A 22550-nucleotide genomic window follows, 5' to 3' on the forward strand; every position below is an offset into this window, starting at 1 on the left:
GACTAAAGGCGAGTAGAAGAGTCTCTAGAAATATTTTGCTGTTGTCCAAATAAAATACTCAGACACAATCACATTAGATTTCAGCTTCATTTATTAACAAATTTAGAGTTTAGAATGGTATTTAATATAAAAAAGCAACAATATTGTATCATATTAGTATACAAACATTCCCATTTAGTTGAAAATTTATTTTTAATATTTCTGTAAATTGAGTTTCAGATCAGAGTTTCCTGATGAAATCAGGAGTAGTTCTACAGAATGAAAGAACACTTTATAATCAGGGAATTTCATAGAAGTGAGGAATTATTAAGCATACCATCTTGTTTAATCCTTTGGGACACAGCTGAATCCTTCACTTGGCTGTATAATAAAACCTTTTAACAGTTCTGTCTTCCCACTCATCTTCATTTAAACATTGTTCAAAATATTGAATTTTAACTTGCCTTTAAATTCAGTTGTCCAACCCTGGGTTAAAAAGAAAAAGTGGTGTGATGAATAAACCAATTTAAAAGAAACTGAGTCTTCAGCATTAGAAATTGGGAGGTTTCCCAAAAGTTAATATGTAATTCGTTTAACAAGCAATATTACCATAAGAAAGGAAGATTAACATTTATTGGCCAGGGTGCAGTGACTCACGCCTGTAATCCCAGCACTTTGGGAGGCCGAGGCATGCGGATCACCTAAGGTCAGGAGTTCATGACCAGCCTGGCCAACATGGTGAAACCCCATCTCTACTAAAAACACAAAAATGAGCAGGGTGTGGTGGTGGGTGCCTGTAATCCCAGCTACTCAGGAGACTGAGGCTCGCTTGCACCCAGGAGGTGGAGGTTGCAGTGAGCCGAGATCGCACCACTGCACTCCAGCCTGGGCAACACAGTGAGACTCTGTCTTAAAAAAACAAACAAACAAAAAACAAACAAAAACACTTATTACGCTTTAATATTGCAATATCAACTTCAAAGTCACTTCACATACATTACCCCATTCAAACATCACAATAACACCCCCGTTTTTCCAACAGGGAAATTAACTCTTTAAGTTAACCTACTTGCATAAGGACTACTTTAGTGCAGCAGGCCTGTTTCTAGAACCAAGATGTCTGCACTAAAAATGAAGAGCTCGGCCAGGCGCGGTGGCTCACGCCTGTAATCCCAGCACTTTGGGAGGCCGAGGCGGGCACATCACAAGGTCAGGAGATCGAGACCATCCTGGCTAACACGGTGAAACCCCGTCTCTACTAAAAAAACAAAAAATTAGCCAGGCCTGGAGGCGGGGGCCTGTAGTCCCAGCTACTCGGGAGGCTGAGGCAGGAGAATGTCGTGAATCCGGGAGGCGGAGCTTGCAGTGAGCCGAGATTGCGCCACTGCACTCCAGCCTGGGCGACAGAGCGAGACTCCGTCTAAAAAAAAAAGTAAAGAAAAGAAAAAGAAAAAAGAAGGGCTCTTTCTACTCTGCCACCTATTTAGACTCGCATTCATAGTCCTCTGTAAACGTATTTCCCAAATAAAACTGAAATCAGTCATTCTGAAACAAGTGATTACAAAATACAGTTTTAACATTTTACCTCTTTTTTAGTTGCAAAAGCACACAGATTTATATGAAATGAAAAAGCATCCCACCCCATTTTCTATTCCCACTAACAGTTGGAAATTTGTACAGTATTCTTCCATTTCTTTTTCTTTTCATTTCCATTTCTAAGTATGAAGCTATATAATATACACAACATAAACATATATACTTTTCAGAAGTAATAGCTGTGATTATGCAAAAATAATTCAACAACTTTCTTTCTCCACTCAATAATATATGATTAAAAATATCAAAGTGAAATCTTCACATATCAATATTGCACATTAACTAGTTTTCTTTATCGCATCAGCAGATCTAACAATCGTTCCATCAATCTTACTCAGAATACTTTTACTTAAAGAAAGGAATTAGTGCCATGGTAAACAAACCAGTTTAAAACCATGTGAAAGGGGCCGAGCGTGGTGGCTCATGCCTGTAATCCTAGCACTCCGGGAGGCCAAAGTTGGCGGACTACCTGAGGTCGAGAGTTCAAGACCAGCCTGGCCAACATAGTGAAACCCTGTCTCTACTAAAAATACAAAAATTAGCTGGGCGTGGTGGCCTGTAATCCCAGCCTGTATTACATACCTGTAATCTCAGCTACTCGCGAGACAGAGGCTGGAGAATCACTTGAACCCGGGGGCCAAGATGGTGCCACTGCACTCCAGCCTGGGAAACAGAGCGAGACTCCATCTCAAAAAAATAAAATAAAACCATGTGAAAGGGAAGTAAACCATAATATCTTACTCACATCATATTTCCAGCATAACTGTAGGACAGTTATGCAAGCAAACTTACGGCAAACAATATAATGGAATTTCAGGACGTTTTCTTTACCTGAATCCTTACTTTAGCAATAGGTTCAAGGATTTGTTATCTTTACCCACACTTTTTTTCTAAAAATTCTAGCTACTTTAGTTTCTATTACTTTTGCCTAGTTCTTTCCTTTATTCCCCTTACTACCTTTTTAAAAAATTTGAATAGAGAGAGAGACTTGCTCTGTCACCCAGGCTGGAGTGCAGTGGTATGATCATAGCTCACTACAGCCTTGAACTTCTGGACTCAAACAATCATCCTGCCTCAGCCTCCCAACTAGCTAGGACTACAGGCACACAGCACCCCACACCCAGCTTTTTTTTTTTTTTTTTTTTTTTTTTTTTAGACGGAGTCTCCCTCTGTCGCCCAGGCTAGAGTGCAGTGGCACAATCTCAGCTCACTGCAAGCTCCGCCTCCCGGGTTCACGCCCTTCTCCTGCCTCAGCCTCCCAAGTAGCTGGGACTACAGGCACCGCCACCATGCCTGGCTAAGTTTTTGTATTTTTTTTTTTTTTTTTTTTTTGTATTTTTAGTAGGGACGGGGTTTCACCATGTTAGCCAGGATGGTCTCGATCTCCTGACCTTGTGATGTGCCCGCCTCGGCCTCCCAAAGTGCTGGGATTACAGGCGTGAGCCACTGTGCCCAGCCAGCTAATATTTTTTGTAGAGATAAGGTCTTGCTATGTTGCCCAGGCTGGTTTCCAACTCCTGGGCTCAAGCAATCCTCCTGTCTTGGCCTCCCAAAGTGCTGGGGTTACAGGCATGAGCTACTGTGCCAGACTCGCTTGCTATCTTTTAAAATATATTTGATGCATACGAAAGATTAGATGAAATATGTAAGTGTTTATATAAAGCACAATATAATGAAAAACTGTAAACTCACCACCTAACTCAAGAACCAAAAAACCAAAAACCTACCCTAGCCCATTCTCCAAAGGTAAGCACAGCCCTAAATGTTGTATATCATTCTACTGCTTTTAAATATATGCTTTATATCACAAATATATATGAAATAATAACATGTTGTTTCGTTTTACTTATTTTTAAGCTCTATTTAAAAAGCATGATACGGTGGATGCTGGGGAAGGCATCCCAGATCTTCCCTCCAGGACCAAGACCTTCATTTCCACATTTGCTGACAATCCTGGTCTATGTCCCTCTATGGGACTTGTCCTCGGGCAAAGGGAGCTGCTTTGCCCCTCCCCAATGGCAGCCTACATCCAATGACCGGATGATGCAGGAGTACAAAAGCCTGGACCACCTACCTCAATTATGAGCATCTCTGAAAACCCTTCCCAGCTTCAGAGCTCCCAGTGGAATTTCCTGAAGCTTCCATTATACTGCAGTGCAGTTCAACTTCTCTTTCAGCTTAATCCAGCTTCCCTTCCTCCCTCAAGGATGTTGTTCCCCAGCGTATTCCATTACAAATCCCCTGCAAGCAAATCCCAATATCCAAGTCTGTTTCCTGGGAAACATGACTGTTGTGGGCTGAAATGTATCTCCCTAAAAGATATGTTAAAGTCCTAACCCCACAACCTGTGACCTTGGCCTTATTTGGAAATAAGGTCTTTGCAGATGTAATCAGGTTATGATGAGGTCATGCTGGATTAAGGTGGGCCCTAAACCCAATGTCTGTTTCCTTATAAAAAGAGAGAGATTTAGAGAAACACAAAGAGACAGAGGGAGAGACAATGGAAGCAGAGATTTTAGTAATACAGTTTCCAGCCAAGTAACGTTCAAAATGGCCAACAACCACCAGAAGTTAGGAAGAGGCAAGGAAGGATGCTTCCAGAGAGCCTGCAGAGAGGGCACAGCCCTTCCCAGCACCTTGATTTTGGACTTCCAGCCTCCAGAACTGTGAGAGAATAAATTACTATTCTTTTCTTTTTCTTTTTTCCTTTTTTTTTTTGTTTTTGAGACAAAGTCTAACTTTGTTGCCCAGGCTGGAGTGCAGTGGCACCATCTTGGCTCACTGCAACCTCTGCCTCCCAGGTTCAAGTGATTCTCCTGCCTCAGCCTCCCAAGTAGCTGGGATCACAGGAGCCTGCCATCATGCCCAGCTAATTTTTGTATTTTTAGTAGAGACGGGGTTTCAGCATGTTGGTCAGGCTGTTCTCGAAATCCTGACCTCAAGTGATTCACCCACCTCAGCCTCCCAAAGTGCTGGGATTACAGACGTGAGCCACCGCACCTGGCCAATAAATTGCTATTCTTTAAAGCCACCTAGTTTGCAGTGATTTGTTGCAGCAGCCCTAAGGAAAGTCACAGGTAGACCGACACACACTTGGGTAGTCTTCAGGAACTTGCTTTTTTTTTTTTTTAAACTCAGCATCATGTTTCTGAGAATTATTCCTGTCGTTGACTCTAGTTGTGGTTCTCTGTTTATTTTCTTCAATATCAGTGGCAATATCTCATCAGAGATATATTAACAATATACACAGCCAGGTGTAGTGGCTCATGCCTATAATTCTAACACTTTGGGAGGCCAAGGCATGGAGGATTGCTTGAGCCCAGGAGTTTGAGATCAGCCTGGGCAACATAGCTAGACCCCACCACTAAAAAAATTTTTTTTTTAAATTAGCTGGACATGGTGGCACACACTGGTCATCCCAATGTGGGAGGATCATCTGAGCCAGGAGTTTGACACCACATTGAGCTATAATCATGTCACTGCATTCCAACCTGGGTGACACAGCAAGACTCTGTCTCAAAAACATATATAATAATAATATATTATTGAAAAACTTTTAATTCTATTCTTTCCAAAATGATTATGCCTCTGTTTTGGGATAAACTCTCGCATAGTATTTGTGTTTATTTTATTTCAAATGTTTGAGAAAAGTTTCTATATAAATTTAAAAATTAATTACATATTTATCTTTACATATATGTGTTTGGCAAAATAATGACCTCCTAAAGATATCCATGTCTACATATTTGTGAATGTTACCTTGTGTGGGAACATATTATAAGGATATGATTAAATTAAGGACATTTGAGGTGGGTGGCTACCCAGGTGAGCCTAATCCAATCAATCCCAGGGGAGGTCCTTAAAATTGGAGAACTTTTCCCAGCTTTGGTCAAAGAGAGAGATGTGACTGTGGGAGAATGATTAGAGATGCAACATTGCTGGTTTGAAGATGGAGCATGGGTCCAGGAGACCAGGAATGTGCATAGCCTCTAGAAGCTGGAAAAGGCAAGGAAATGAACTTCCTCCTAGCACCTCCAGAAAAGAGTGCAGTGACTTTAGCCCAGTGAGATCCTTGTTGGTGTTCTAACCTATAGAATTGTAAGGTAATTGTTTTCAGCCACTAATCTGCAGTAATTTGTAACAGCAACAATTGAAAACTAATTGTGTGTGTGTGTGTGTGTGTGTGTTCCTTAAGGAACTGTATCATGCTCTGGTCCCTAACCTCCTACCTTGCTCACCACACTCAAGAATTAAGGGCCTTCTCTATAGCCCTCAAAAGCACCAAGGTCCATCCTACATAGGGTTTTTTACACATACTGGTCCCAACCATACTTTAAGTTTCATAAAGACCTGTTTGTCTTATTCACCATGTTGCCATCACATACATTTAATAAATACAGGTTGAGCATCCCTAATCCAAAAATCAAAAATCTGAAATGCTCCAAAATCCAAAACTTTTGAGCACCAACATGATGCCTCAAGTGGAAAATTCCACGTATTAGTACTTAACATAAACTTTGTTTTATGCAGAAAATTATTTAAAATATTATATGAAATTAACCTCAGGCTATGGTATAAGGTGTATATGAAAACTGAATGAATTTTGTGTTTAGATTTGGGTCACATCCCCAATATATCTCATTATGTATATGTAAATATTCCAAAATCTGAAACACTTCTGGTTCCGAGCATTTCAGATAAAGGATACCCAATCTGTATTCATTAGATGAATGAATGGATTATTATGGCAGAAGGAAAAGGGTAAAGTTAGTTGCAAGGAGCAATAACTTCTAGTTAAAAAAATAAACTCAGGCCGGGCACGGTGGCTCAAGCCTGTAATCCTAACACTTTGGGAGGCCGAGACGGGTGGATCACAAGGTCAGGAGATCGAGACCATCCTGGCTAACCCGGTGAAACCCCATTTCTACTAAAAAATACAAAAAAAAAACTAGCCGGGCGAGGTGGCGGGCGCCTGTAATCCCAGCTACTCGGAGGCTGAGGCAGGAGAATGGCGTAAGCTCGGGAGGCGGAGCTTGCAGTGAGCTGAGATCCGGCCACTGCACTCCAGCCTGGGCGACAGAGAGAGACTCCGTCTCAAAATAAATAAATAAATAAATAAATAAATAAATAAATAAACTCAGGCTAGGGTGCAGTGGCGCGATCATAGCACACTGCAGTCTGGAACTCCTGGTCTCAGGCGATCCTTCCACGTTGGCCTCCCAAACTGCTAGGATTACAGGCATGCACCACTATGCCCAGGCCAAAATTTTAATTTCATCCATTTCCCACAAGAAGAAAAGTATAAATTGAGATACCAGATATTCAGATTTTATTTACGTGTCACAAAAATCCCACTTAACCCTCATTTATTAATAAGATAGTGAATTATTTTTGTTCTTTCAACTGCCAGTTTAAAAATAAAAACAAAAGCTAGAGTGTATACTATATTATATTCTACCTTTCTATTTAAAGTAGTGAACATTTTTCCAAATCATAATTTCAATATAACTTTTAATGGCTTGATATATTTTGTGCATGAATATATCATATTTAAATAATGTCCTTTTTCTGGGCATTTGGGTTAAGTATTTAGCTATTATAAATAATGCTGAAGTGAACATCCTTGTATGTAAGTTTTATACACATCTCTGATTCCTTTCCCCCTTTTTGTGGAGAATGGGGTCTCACTATGTTGTCTAGGCAGATCTTGAACTACAGGCCTCAAGCTATCATCCCACCTCTGCCTCCCTAAGTGCTGGGATTACAGGAGTGAACCACTATGCCCGGCTCACATCTCTAACTCTTTTTATTAAGTTATTAGACATACACTTACTGGGTTAAATTGCACGAACACTTTTTTCTTAGTCCACTTATCAAGAACTTTCTTAGTCCACTTTATTATATTTACATACAATCTACAATTTTTATGTATAGTCACCACAATCAAGATATACAACACTTCCATAATCTCCAAGAGTTTCTTCATGCATCCTTATGGCCAATGCCCTTTTTGACCCCCAACCCATCATAACCACTGATTCTGCTGTCATTCTAGTTTTGCCTTTCTAGAAATGCATATAAGTGGAATCATGCAGCACGTGGTCTTTTGTGTCTGGCTTCTCTCACTTAGCATACTACCATTGAGATTAAGCTGTGGTGCGTATTGGCAGTCTGTTCCTTTTTATTATTTATTTATTTATTTTTTTTTGAGATGGAGTTTTGCTCTGTTGCCCAGGCTGGAGTGCAGTGGCAAGATCTTAGCTCACTGCAACCTCTGCCTCCCAGGTTCAAGCAATTCTCCTGCCTCAGCCTCCGGGGTAGCCGGGATTACAGGAATGCACCACCACACCCAGCTAATTTTTGTATTTTTAGTAGAGACGGGGTTTCACCACCTTGGCCAGACTGGTCTTGAGCTCCTGACCTCCGGCAATCCACCTGCTTCGGCCTCCCAAAGTGTTGGGATTACAGGCGTAAGTCAGATAACCTCCTGGCCAGTCTGTTCCTTTTTATTGCTGAGTAGTATTTTGTTTTGTTATTCACTCTTCAGCTGATGAATGTTTTAAGTTGTTCCCAATTTTTGCCTGTTATAGATAAAGCAGCTATGAACATTCATATACAAGTCTGTGTAGAACATGAGCTTTAATTTCCTTTGGGTAAACAATAGTGACGGACAAACTTACAGGTTATATGATAAATATTTAATTCTATAAGAAACTGCCAAACTGTTTTTCAAAGTAGCTGTACCAGTTTGCTCTAGTTGCTGTGCATCTTCAACACCACTTAGTATTGTCTTTTTTCATCTCATTGATATTAGTGGTATCTCAATGTGACTTTAGTGTTAATTCATTCATATTAATCTTCAATTAATAACTTATAGCATTATCTTTGCTGTAAAGATAATGAACATCTTTTCATGCTTAAACGTTTAAATGTCTTATTGGACATTTGTTTATCTTACTTTGTGAAGTATCTGTTCAAATCAAGTGGAGGGTTTGAGGGACTTGGGCGCTGATCAAAGAAAAAGATACGAAGCAGTAATAACACACGGCAAGCTTTATTGAATGGTTCTTGAACAATGGTGCATGAGAGAGGAAGCCATTCACAGCATGAGACTTTCTGGATGCTAACAATGAGGGGCCTACCCTCCAGCAGAGGGAGGGTATGGGAACTCCTTGGGAGAAGAGGAAAATCAGAGAGGGAGTTTACATGCCCTGGTGATAACACTCCAGTAGCATGGCAGGGGAGTCTCTGGATCAGAGAACATTGAAGGACAGCAGCAGCAGTGATTTGGGTCCTAGGGCTTATCTTATATGTGGCTAGCAGGCGTGGAGTGATTTCATGGGTTATACCAAGCAGGCAGGTTCTAAAGCACTGAAAATCTTGTTTGGACATAAAAAAAAATAATTAGATGTGTAAAAAAATTGACTTTGGCACTGGTGGACTTTTGAACTAATAAGTCTCAGCCTGCAGTGATGAAATAAACAACCTAGAAGCCAATACATCCAGGCCATCTTCGGCTCACTTATAAGAAAGGTTTTGCTCATATTTTTAATTAGGTTGTCTGTTTTATTACTGAGTTGTAAGAGTTCTTTATACATCCTGGAGATGAATCCTTCATCAGATGTCTTGCAAATATTTTCTTCCTTTTGTGTAGCTTGCTTTTCATTTTCTTAACTGTATTTTGAGAAGGAAAAGTTTTTAGTTTTGATAAAGTCTAATTTATCAATTTTCTTTTATGCTTCCTACTTTTTATGTCTTATTTAAGAAATTTTTGCATCAACTAAGACCTCAACGATTTTTCTCTTATTTTCTTCTAGAAGTTTTATGGTTTTAGTTCTTATGTTTAGGTTTATGAGTAATTTCAAGTCCATCTTTGAATAAAGTATGAGGCACAGAACAAGACTCATCTTTTTGCATATGGATATCCAACTGTTCCAGCACCATTCCTGGCTCACAACTCCCATATCCCTTGTTATAGTCTTTTGTTATAATGTTGGGATGCTTTCAGCCTCAGAAGAAAACAGATTCTTCAGAAAACAGAATCTCTCTCTGACCTTCCTTCCCCTGCCCTCCTTCCACCAGCCCAAGGCAGGACTCTAATCTCCCCCTACTTTTCTGATTGTGGGTCATAAGACCCTCATTTCAGAAGGATGCTACCCCATACCCTGGAAGAAAAAAAAATGCTGCCAGAGAGGCCAAGAATCTGAACAGACCAGCGTTACTGGGTTTCCTCATTCAGTAATAGTAATGAATAGTATGATCTTATTAATATTAGATCATACTCTTTTTATCCATTCATATTTCCACACAGTCCTCATTGTGCCTATCCAATGAATTCTCCATAGAAGTCACAAGAGGACAGAGTGCGGAGAGCTTCCAGATATCTGAATATATGAAGATTCCTGAAGGGTGTGTGCCTGGGGAGAGCATGGAAGCTCTTCATCCCTTCCTCCATACCGCGCCCGGTGTATCTCTTCATGTCTTTTTTTTTTTTTTTTTTTTTTTTTGGTAATATCCTTTAAACCAGCATACATGTTCTGTGAGCCATGCTAGCAAATTAATTGAACCCAAACAGGGGTTCGTGGGAACCCTATCTTGAACGTGGTTGGTCAGACATTCTGGAGACCCAGACTTGCAACTGGCATCTGAAGGGTGATGGCAGTCTTGTGGGACTGAGCCCTCAATCTGAGGCTATCTCCAGGTAGATAGTGTCGGAATTGAATTGGAGGACACCCAGCTGGTGCCTACTGCAGAATTGCTTGCTTGTTTGGTGTGTAGGGGGAAAATCTCCACACATTTGATAACAGACGTCTTCTCTGTGTTGATTATTGTGTGATGTGAGACCACAAGAAAAAGTTCGTTTTTCCACACCTATTGTTTTACAAAGCATAAATTTATAAATTTGATTATTTATATAATCAAAATCACACTGTCTTGATTACTGTGGTTTTAAAGTCTTAAAACCAGGAAATGTTAAGTCCTCCAACTTTCTTGTCTTGGCTACCCTAGAGCCCTTGCATTTCCATATATATTTTAGGATCAGTCACTTAAGTTTTGTATTTTTTAAAAAAGCTACCTGGTATTTTTATTGGGATTGCTTTGAGTCTATAGATCAATTTGAAGAGTTGAAATTTTAACAACATTGAGTCTTCCAATCCACGAACTTGGTATCTTTCTCACTACTTATGTATTCTTTAATTTCTCAGCAATGTTTTGTAGTTTCAGTGTTCAGGTCTTACACATAATTTGTTGTATGTATCCCTAGGTATTTCATGTTTTCTGGTGCTATTTAAATGGTTTCATCGCTGAGCACAGTAGCTCATGCCTGTAATCCCAGCACTTGGGGAGGCTGACCAGGCAGGTCACTTGAGGTCAGGAGTTCGAGACCAGCCTGGCCAACGTGGTGAAACTCCATCTCTACTAAAAGTAAAAAGTAACTGGGTGTGGTGGTGTGCACCTGTAATACCAGCTACTCGGGAGGCCAAGGCACGAGAATCACTTGAACCTAGGAGGCGGAGGTTGCAGGGAGCTGAGATTGAGCCACTACACTCCAGCCTGGGGTGACCGAGCGAGACTCTGTCTCAATCAATGGATTTTTTTTTTTAACTTCAATTTACAAATGTTTATTGCTAGGATATGAGCATTTTAAAGGATTTTGATGAACAACTGTACTTTATAATGGTCATACCAATTTACATATCCAACAAAATATGAGGTTGCCTGTTTGACCATACTTCTGTCTGTAACTGATCTCATTTAAAAATTTGTTCCAAGTGAGGCAGACTGAAAAAATGGTTCTATTTTTTCAGTTTACTTTGAGAATTATAATCTTCTCTTCTTGGAGTGAGGGAGTATTGTTTGACCTCCAGCCCAGAAAGTATGATTAATATGTCTTGGTTCACAGCACATTATCATCATTGGCTTCTCAATTTATTTAGTTTCTTTTAACTCACTCTCCACTATCCTCTCCCTTTCTTCTTTCATGGGCAACATTACCTTGCCCTTTAGGTATTCATTCCAGTGTGTTTTACATACCTTTTTGAACATTTCTAGATTCCACTTTTTATTTCATGAAACACTGTACTTCTCAAACATTATGCGTGGTAGATATATGTAGTCTTTTGCTTCTATCTGATGCATGGTATATTATTCTCCCCTATGGGATACATTCCAAGACCCTCAGTGCATGTCTGAAACAAGGATAGTGCTGAACCCTATAGATCCTGTTTTTTCAATCCAACTGAGATAGCTACTAAGTAACTAATGGACAAGTACAAGGTTTCTTCACACGACTCAGAATGGTGCAAAATATAAAGCTTATTAAATGTTTTTTCCAGAATTTTCCATTTAATATTTTCAAACTGCCGTTGGCCACAAGCTGAAACAGCAAAAATTGAGACTGTGAATAAGTGGGGACTACTGTACTACATGTGTGCATCCATCATATTTTACTTATGTATTCCTCCAGTGATGAAGAATCTCAGGTTGGATCTAAGACTCTGCCATCAAAAACAATGTGATGAACAACCTCACATTTCTTCCTTTAGAGGCCATTGTAAGACTTGAGGCCATATACCCAGAAACAATTTAAGATCTATATTCATTTAACTAAATTCTGCCAGGCTGCTCTCTAGAACAGCTCCACTACTCTATATTCTCACCAGCAGTGTATGAGGGTTCCTAACCCCCATCCCCACCGATACTTGGCATCATCCATCTTTCTCATTTTTCTTAGTCTACTAGGGATAAAGAGATACTTTGCTGTTGCTTTAATCTGAATTCCTGTAATTACTGAGTTTGAGCATATCTTTTCATGTTGTTAGCCTATTGGATTTCCTCTTTGAAATAACGCCTGTTCATAATCTTGGCATTTTTCTATTAGGACTCTTGTGTTTGTTTTCTTTTCTTTTTTTTTTTTTTTTTGAGACAGAGTCTCGCTCTGTCGCCCAGGCTGGAGTGCAGTGGCGTGATCTCGGCTCACTGCAAGCTCGGCCTCCCTGGTTCACGCCATTCTCCTGCCTCAGCCTCCGGAGTAGCCGGGACTACAGGCGCCCGCCACCACGCCCGGCTAATTTCTTTGTATTTTTAGTAGAGACACTGTTTCACCGTGTTAGCCACGATGGTCTCGATCTCCTGACCTCGTGATCCACCTGCCTCGGCCTCCCAAAGTGCCGGGATTACAGGCTTGAGCCACCGCACCTGGCTGTGTTTGTTTTATTTTCCTTTGAAAAACAAACAAAACTCTTTATCTATCATAGATACTAATTCCTTACCAGATTTAGACAAGCAAATTGTATCCATTATCAAACAAAAATTTTCCCCCAGTATTTGTTCCTGTTACCTGTCAAGGCACAACAAACCACCCACAACCTTAGAAGCTTAAAACAAACCATTTTATTTGGCTCATGATTTTATGGGGCAGAAATTGGGAAGGGCACCAATGGGCAATTTATCTGATTTACATAACAACTAGGGCAGCTGGGGCTGGAGGATACATTTTTGAAATGGCTTCTTCACTTAGTGTTCTTTGGCCTCTTCCTTGGTGCTCTTTTGCCTCTACACTTGATGTCCAGGGCTCCTTCACTTGCCTTTGGGTTTCTCACAACATAGTGATTTCAGGGTTATCACATTTCTTACATAGTGGTCGGCTTCCAAGAGGCAGGAAACCAAACTTGTCAGGTGAAATAAGAGCAATACCTGGAACCGGAACTTCCTTCTACCACATATTCTTGGTCAAAACAGTCAAAGGACCCACTCAGATTCAAGAAAGTGAAAAGACTCCACCCTCTGATGACAAAGCGACATTGTCACAATAGAGAAGAATACGTAGAACTGGGAGATACAGTTGTGGCCACCTTTGGCAAACAGTCTGCCACATTATTTATTGACATTTTTATTTTTTCTTTTGTGAATTACCCAGTCATGGCTGTGCCCTTCCATTTTTTTCTATTGATGTATAAAACTATAGTACATACCTCAAATCTTCTGCACCTATAAAAATTGTTTTTTCCAAGTCTTAATTTAGAATTCTTCTACCTCAAGTAGAAGAATATAATAAGAGTATGTTTCATTTACTTTATATACTTCCTTTTAAAAATCTGTTAGGATGAAACAATTACAGAATCCTATGTGTGTAAAAAATTAATATGATATATATAAAGCCATATCACAGATATTTTAAAATTAACTCCATTATATTACGAATTCAAATTCTATCAGAAAGTAATTATAGCAAATGGCACAGAAAAGCTAAAAATCACTGTCTTCATTTTAACCCTCTACTACAATGGGCCCTTTTTCCCCCTTATAAACTACATATAATCAATACCTTTGGTTAACAATTCAAAAAAAAAGACACAAGTTGGCTACTCTTTTACTACAACTTTATTGAAAACATATGGCTCTCCCTACCAAAAATGAATTCTCCTTAAAAACAATTTCAGGTCAGGTGCAGTGGCTCAAGCCTGTGATCCCAGCACGTTGGCAGGCTGAGGCAAGCAGAACGCCTGAGGTCTGAAGTTCAAGACCAGCCTGGCCAACATAGCGAAACCCTGTCTCTACTAAAAATACAAAAATTAGCTAGGCATGGTGGCGGGCACCTGTAATCCCAGCTACTCAGGAGGCTGAGGCAGAAGAATCACCTGAACCCAGGAGGTGGAGGTTGCAGTGAGCCAAGATCAATCACACCACTGCACTCCAGCCTGGGTAAGAGTGAGACTCTGTCTCAAAACAAAAAACCATAAAAACAATTTCAAATCCAGACACATAAATTTATTTCTGAGTTAAGAAAACAAGAAAGTGGTTTACTAAAAAAAAAAAAAAAAAAAAAAAAAAAAAAAAAAAAAAAATTTCAGATTGGTAAACATATATAGAACTGCTTTCTTCAATTCTTTTATGTGAATTCAAGGATTTCTCCCTATACTGTCCTAATACAATTTTCACATTATATTTAGTGTTGGGCAAGAAGTGCTTTTCAGGTTCCTGCTGAAACGGCCAAATCATGCATCTCTCTTCATTGTCTAAAGACTGTTAATAACAGAAAAAGAAGTTACAGCTATACATCCCTGGATTTTTTTGCAGGCCAAATTCTGGAACTTTGTGAATCTGGTCTAAGTAACTAGCTCATTTTTTCCCAAAAAAGAAATTCAATATTTATAACATTTTAATTATAAAAATGTAATATGACAATGACTTATTAAAATCATGTTATTATGAATAATTTAGGTGAAAATGGTTTTAAGTTGAAGCAAATAATTTGAAAAATAGTCCAAAATAAACAAAAATGTCATTTAAATTCTGGAACCCTACAAAGGCACACTGAGAGAGAAAACTGAACAAAAAGAAAAATAAGGAAGGCAAAGGACAAAGCAAAATGATCATTTATGATTTTTTTTTTGAGGCTTTAAGATACAGAATCCTTTAACTGGTAGGACATATGCATATGATCTTGCTTTATTTTTAATGGAAATGAATATCTTTCAATCTACCTTAGGTATTTTGAAGTAAGTGTTGGTTTGCTCTGTCCTGCCCATAAAAATCATCCAATACTCTGACTTCAAAAACACAGGGCCCAGCAGGGCAGAGATAATATATTCTGTCCTGGAAATACATGTAGGAAGAATCAAAAAATAAAATTTATCATTAATAAGCACAGAAGTTTTAAAAATACCATTCCTCTTTCTCTCAGAAACCTTACTATACTGTCAGGGTGAGGGGTGGAAATACACTCCATGTTTAAGAGTACTGGAATCTAAAACTAAACGTACCAAATTTAAGTGTACGAACTACAATCAACAATTCTTCCTTTTCAAATAATATTAATGAAAAATCAAGATCAAATTCGGAATGGGTGATTTTGTTGTTTTATATGCAGTTTTACCCTTACAAATGTTCACAAATGCAGAAATGCATTAATAAGAACTGCTTAGGGTCATGTGTGGTGGCTCATGCCTGTCATCTCAGCCCTTTGGGAGGCAGGAGGATTACTTGAGGCAAGAAGTTTGACACCAGCCTGGACAATACAGTGAGAAACTGTCTCAAAAAAAAAAAAAAAAAAAAAAATTTAGCAAAGTGTGGTGGTGCATGCCTGTAGTTCTAGCAACTCAGGAGGCTGAGGCAGGAGGATAGCTTGAGCCTGGGAGTTTGAGGTTACAGTGAGCTATGATCATACCACTGCACTCCAGCCTGGGTGACAGAGTGAGACCCTGTCTCTGAAAAAATGAAGAATTGCTTACTTTCAGCAATGTGAATAGTTCTATGCGGAAAACAAGAGATTAGAAAGAACCTGAGTAAAGGTCCCAAACAGATATACTCTGTTGCCTTCTTGGCATCTCCAAATTTTGGCTACTGACTAAAGTGAAAATTTTTTTTTGGTCATGTTCCAAGTCCTATTATTTGGAAATAAGTTTCCATTTCTTTTTTGAATGAACACAAGAATTAAAGGCTTTCATAACACCTTAGTCAAGAAAGTTACCCTTTGGTGTTATATCTCATTGAAAACAGTTTCGTTGAAACTGTGCAAAGCCTGGGCTTCAAAAAGATGTACTTTTGACGTATCTATCAAATAGGTAAACACAACCTTATGTATCATGTTCTCCAGAAAACGTAAGTCGATTCTACCATGTTTTTTTTCTGAAACATCTGTTGCCTTTGTGTATTACACAAAACATTTCATACCACCAACAGAACTGGAGTGATAAGGATGGGAAGCAGAGTACCAAATAAAGGATTAAATACCAAAGTTCTTAGACACAAAAACCTCACCACTTTGTAGAGATGTGACTACTTGCAAATGTCTGGATGGGCTCTATGCAAATGCAGAGATGAGTTTACCTCTAAACTCAACAAAGTATGTACCTTTCCACTCTCAAAGTCCATGCAAAGCACCTTCTAATGAAGTATTTGTTCTGTTTAACTCAAGCTAGAGGTAACTTGGCAATTAAAAATTCATGTATCTTCTTTCAAGGCAAATGGGCACTGTGGTTGTGGTTCATTCTTAATGATTCTACACATCTACAAAGTCTAGCCATCCAGTCTTCCTAAGATACAAAACCAATTCACAGAACAATAGTATTTGACCACATCAACAAACAGTAACAAATATGGACAATATGGATCATTTAAAAATAAATTTCTCAAACTTTTTTTTCAATTGCCAAGTTAGTTAATATTCTAAGACACATTTAGGTCAGGTTAGAGGGAAGGAAATACCTTCCTGAGACCTGACTAGCAAACCAACAATATTAGCCTATCCATACCTGAAATCAGTTTCAACAGAATCACATGTACAAACCCAGCCGGCTTTGCTGCTTTCTCTACCATTACTATACATATATTTTTTGAGATGCAGTCTCACTCTGTTGCCCAGGTTGGAGGGGTGGGGTACAGTGAAGTGATCTTGGCTCACTGCCGACTCCACCTCCCAGGTTCAAGCGATTTTCCTGCCTCAGCCTCCAGCGTAGCTGGACTACAGGAACCTGCCACAACACCCAACAATTTTTTTTTTTTTTTTGAGACAGGGTCTCACTCTGTCACCCAGGTTGGAGTGCAGTGACACAATCTCGGTTCACTGCAATCTCCACCTCCTGGGTTCAAGCGATTCTCCCACCTCAGCCTCTCCAGTAGCTGGGATGACAGGCATGCGCCACCACACCCAGCTAAACTTTTTGTATTTTTAGTAGAGACGGGGTTTCACCATGTTGGCCAGGCTGGTCTCAAACTCCTGACCTCAAGTGATCCGCTGGCCTCAGCCTCCCAAAGTGTTGGGATTACAGGCATGAGCCACCATGCCCGGCCCCATTACTATACTCTAAGCAAACCCAGACAATAGGGGAGTTATAAAAACCTCATTCATTGCAAAACATCAAAGGGCTTTTTAATGATATGTGAAAGTGGTTTATTTAGTTTTTATATGCACTACAATAGCAAGAAAAATGGAACACAAGTTTTACTCTCTCTATAAATCATTTCTGTCACGTGGTGGTCCCTAAAACTAAGACTTGATAGCTGATTTCCAAAACCACTGTTGTACCTTATTTCAAATCTCCCACCTTACCAAACCTGAATGAAAAAATGTTTTAGATACCAGTTCTATTTGTGGGAAAAAGCTTTTAAATACCGCCCGAAAAATGGCTTTTCATGACCAGTTAGGTTTCAAAACTTACAGACAACAACCAGACCATGGAAATAAGGTGGAATTTATGGAGCAGTACATGGTGGCAGAAACAATGAGGTCCAATTCGTGTAAAGAGATAAAACAGGTACTGCCATGCTTGGCTATCTGTTACCCTGAGATTCTGATACACGAAATTACACATCAGTACACAGTGCTTGATTTAGCCTCAAGTGTTGAAAGAGTACCCAATATCAAATATCAGAGTCCCAACATGCAGAGAAACTCTGGGCCAAGAGTAAGGCAACACAGCTCAAAGCAAACCTAATTTCCATAAATAAACTCAAACAACTTCACAGCACCAGGGAAGCCTGGGCGAGCTGGCTCCCTAGAACTAAAGGTACCTGCAACCGTGGTGTTCGTTTTAAATTCAGTTTTGCACACATATCTTTCTACAAGCAACTGCAAAGCTCCCAAGATTTAGGAACACATCCAAGTTAATAAGAAGGCATTTCACAAGTAGGAACTGCCTGACACTGCCTCTCAGCATTAGCAAATGAGGGGAAAGTTCACCACATGCAAGGGAAAGCCAACCACGCGACCATGGGCACGTTCATAACTCCTGCAACTGCTCACACCCCAAACCAGACAGACAACACCCAGGACACTGCTGTACATCTTACAAAATACCAGTTCTTGCTTAAGTCCCACCAGACCCAAGAAAAAGAGCCCAGTCCAACCCCAAATTGGGCCATGAGTACCAACAGCCATATGGACAGAGCCAAATGCTCTAAGAACAGTGAAGGGTGCAAGCTACAAATCACAACACAGAAAGCACACCCTCATATGCCTAGGCGCTGGCCACCCCGCTATTTCAAAGGCAGAATGCCAGACGACCAAGGTCCGGCCGGCTGGGACCCTTCACCGACCCTGTAGCCGCTACAGGCCCCTTGACGCTGTAACGACGGCAAATCCCAATGTTAACCCGTCAGGCTGCTCGCCCACCTTCCAGGAACACAACTAACAGACCCTTGGCAACCTGGGGGGCTGTTGGTGGCCTTCTAACGGGACCGACAGCCCCCCCAAACCCTCCGAAAGGCAGAAACCCTCAACTCCCTGCTTCGGAGACGGCCATCACGGCAAAAAAAGCAGGTTTTTACGACAACTCCCACAATGCCCGCGGCCTACAACTCCCAGTGTGCACCGGGCGGCGCCGCGGTTAACCCTGTAGTGGCGCCGGGCTGGCGAGCCCTGCACGCTTTCCCCTCCCCACAGCCAATTGTTGCACCTACTTTCACCCTTTCAATCTGAAAGTAACTTCGGAAATTTTCTCAAACACCTACAGTTATGCTATCTGGCCGCCTTCCCTTATCACACAAACAACCTCAACTGCCCAGAAAATTATCCCTGACAGAGAAGCATTTGTTAATCTCCAGAGCACTCCTCATAGTGTCAAATGCTTCCCATTTGAAAAGGGGACACTTAACTTCAATTAATCTTCCCCTTCGCCTTCATCATTTTCCAACATTTTTCTAAATTATTATACTCCAGAGATGCGTGTACTCAACACTATTAATTTAAAATCTGTTTTCTAACTTCTGGGAAGCAACAAGAGAGAGACTATCCTACAACTGCCCACAATGTTCTACATCTCTCCATTTTATAAGACAAATTTCTTCCAATATATTGTCTTAAAAAAATTATGCGACTCCAAGTAAGTCCTAATAAGAAATATCAAATATGGGCAATATATTTTTTCAATTTGAAGTTAGTTTTTTTTTTTAGGGGAAAACCTGGGTTGTGTCTATATACTTTGGTTTCCCTTTCACTCTATTGATAGATAATCAGAAATATAATAATGCTGCTTTATTACTTTTTAATTTTAAAATGCCAACAAGCAGCAGGTAAAGAAACATTTTAATAAAATTTGAAAAATAAACTAAGAGTTCATTCTTTCAGGCGACTGCACAATTACATATTTTATTCATAAATGAACTCCTTCAAAGTTTTTCTCATTTTAATTAAAAATAAGAGTTTAAAAACGCATTTTTTGAAATACTTTGCCCATAATTTCAGTAAAGATTAACAATCACGTTTAGAGATCACTGTGTCATCAGTATAAGTTCAATATCCTGTTTGTACATACAGTACAAACTGTAACATGCCCAGACGTATAACTGAGAGAAAAAAATAATTGTTTACTATTTGATGCATGCACTAAGGCAACAACTAGAATTCTCCCAAATTATCTGCTATTTTTCTCACACCCAAATATAAAATGAAATGTACATAATGTCTGATTTTTCCACAGAAACAATTTGCCATTTGAAAGGGCAGTCAAAATGTATCATGAATTTCAAATCACAAAACTCAGAAATCCTAATACACATGCAAAAACCTAAAGCCTTGTTGGAAAGATACGTATTCAGTAAAACTCTACAAAATTATATTTTAAATGTGCCCCTTACTATTACATTTAGCTTATTAGTAAATTTTTTATCTAGTAAACTATGATGAGAAAATACTTCATCATTTACGTCTTCACTCCTGTACAATATGTAGTTTCCTAAACAAGACAAATGCTATATACCAAGATATAAAAAATTATATATTCATATATATTTGGAATTTTAGTTTATTATACTAGTTTAGCATCTGTACATTTCTAGTTCTCACCTAACTCTTTAGTTAGTATTTTGCTAGGCAAAGCTCTATTTTTTTCCCTGTTTTTTTAAATAGCTGCCAGGCTATAATATTTTAAAGCATATTTTATATATTATTCTCCTGATGTTAAAATATATGATGATTCATAAGAAAGTCTCGAAAACGAGTCAGAAATGAAACTGATCTCATATATTTATTACGTGCTTACAACTCTCTTCTCAGTACTATAAGATTATATTTTCCATTAGGAGATTAGTCATTTTTTTTTCTTTTAATGGTTCAAAATATAAGAGGTAAAAATTGATATATTAAAAGGCTTTACGTAAAGATTACATTGGAAATAATTTTATAATCTTTTCAGTTTACCCATATCATTCTTTTAAAAATAACTTAGAAGTTTAGTATGTTTTAATTAAGTAACTTAAGTGGGTCTTAATCTATATACTTAATATTGATGTAAATGTCTTTATAAGAAGAAAACAAATTTATTCTAGAAATTAACTCTTCAAATTTATACCAAAAATTTTAGTATTTTCCCTCAAGTTTTTAGATTCTATTTCACCACATGAATTTTTAACGTATTTTTTTTAAAACCCTAAACTTTATACTAAGATTTAAAAAATATTTATATGTAACAGTATTAATATGTTTAAAATTAGGAAAAATTTTGTATACTTTTAAGAATATATATATGTTAATAGAAGACAAACATTGCAATGTATTTCTTTTCCCAAATGTGGCATTGGTGACAAAGCTAGAATGTGCGAATTTGCATATTTACAACAGATTCTATAATTTCTGAAACTACTTGTTTTGTTCTATTAATTTCATAAAATACTTCAAAGTATTTAAAATGTTTGTTTGGACAATTTAATTGCACTTTTAATCTGCTTTCAAAAATCTGATTTTCACATATGTATTTTATACTGTTCATGGAAATAAACTGCACTAATAGAATTATTGCCAAAAATAGAATGAGTTGCAAATATTCTAATAGGCTTAAAAAGTTAGTCTGTCTCCTTTTCATATGTTATCAACATAACACAATTACCAAACACTGAAAAGAGTTCACACACAAAGTACAGGTTCTTGCCTGATTAAACAAATTATTTATATTTGCATTCTGACCCTACAAAACAGTATTTTCCCAGCATATGAGTATATACCAAAGTTTATGCTTCCCTGTTACTGCACAAATCTTAATTAACTTTAATTCATGGGCCTGCTTTTAAAACAATGACCAGTCTTTCAAATTTATCAAAATAGTTTCTTTATCACATTAGTTTACATCTATGTTTATGAATATTTTAAATGTCTGAAAATTCTCTTGTTTTTGATTTGGTAAATATTTTTTAAAACTCTGTGCCAGAATCACAACTTTTATTTTAATTTGGTTATGTCTTAAATATTTTTAAAAGATGACTCATGGGAATCCTCTTATTCGGTCTATGAGAAAGTGCAAAAAAAGGGTCTGTCTCATTTTTTCCCCAACAAATTAATCTTTTTTAAATGAAAAATTTCTAACTACTTTTGTTTTATTTAAATTAAAAGTCCTGGTTCTATCATCTTCATGACGTTTTACATCAGTTAAGATAAGCAAAGTTTCAGTACATGATACTTCTTTCGTCTAGTTGAAATGCTCTTTTCAACCCATGGATAAACAATAGAAAACCTTTTCTTACCTAAAGAAGAAAAATTTCGCCTTTAAAAGAATCTCCAAAAAACTCTTCAAATTTCTTCAGGAGATGAAATTTTTGCTATTTTCCTATAGAAATAAAAAAAACAAGTAAATGATTATGATTACTTCTATTCTGTAAAAAATCATGATGGGCATATAGATATTTGTATTTTTTGTGTCCTAATTTTATGTAGCAAGTCTGAAATATAATTAAATTAAGTTAATGCTTCAATTAAAAACCCCATTTTGAATTTTATCACAGATAGTAGTTTCTGATATACTTAGTTTTTCTGCATTTTACCCTGCCACTGACACATTTTGGGGGTCTTATTAATGACTCAATAGTTTTAATACTTTCAATATATTTAAGTAATTAACTAGCCTCATCTATTTTTAAATATTTCCTAAAATATTTCCTAATACATAACAATTCTTATTTTATATATAGTTTCTATAGTCTAAGCTTCAAATAAACATATGAAAGAAAAAAATCTAAACCCTAGAATTTCTAACTTTCGAAAG

At 38.2% G+C, this 22550-nt stretch overlaps 1 long non-coding RNA gene across 1 annotated transcript; it reads right to left on the bottom strand.

Annotated features, from left to right (window-relative positions):
- Positions 1-68: 68 nt before the first annotated feature.
- On the bottom strand, positions 69-22117 carry LOC126935990 (uncharacterized). Its single transcript, XR_007719364.1, has 2 exons — positions 22033-22117; positions 69-465 (listed from the first exon to the last, which is right to left on the bottom strand). It is a non-coding gene; the product is annotated as an uncharacterized LOC126935990 (long non-coding RNA).
- Positions 22118-22550: the final 433 nt, after the last annotated feature.

This window comes from Macaca thibetana, chromosome 14, assembly GCF_024542745.1.
Source record: "Macaca thibetana thibetana isolate TM-01 chromosome 14, ASM2454274v1, whole genome shotgun sequence".
In the NCBI taxonomy this organism is placed as follows: domain Eukaryota; kingdom Metazoa; phylum Chordata; class Mammalia; order Primates; family Cercopithecidae; genus Macaca; species Macaca thibetana.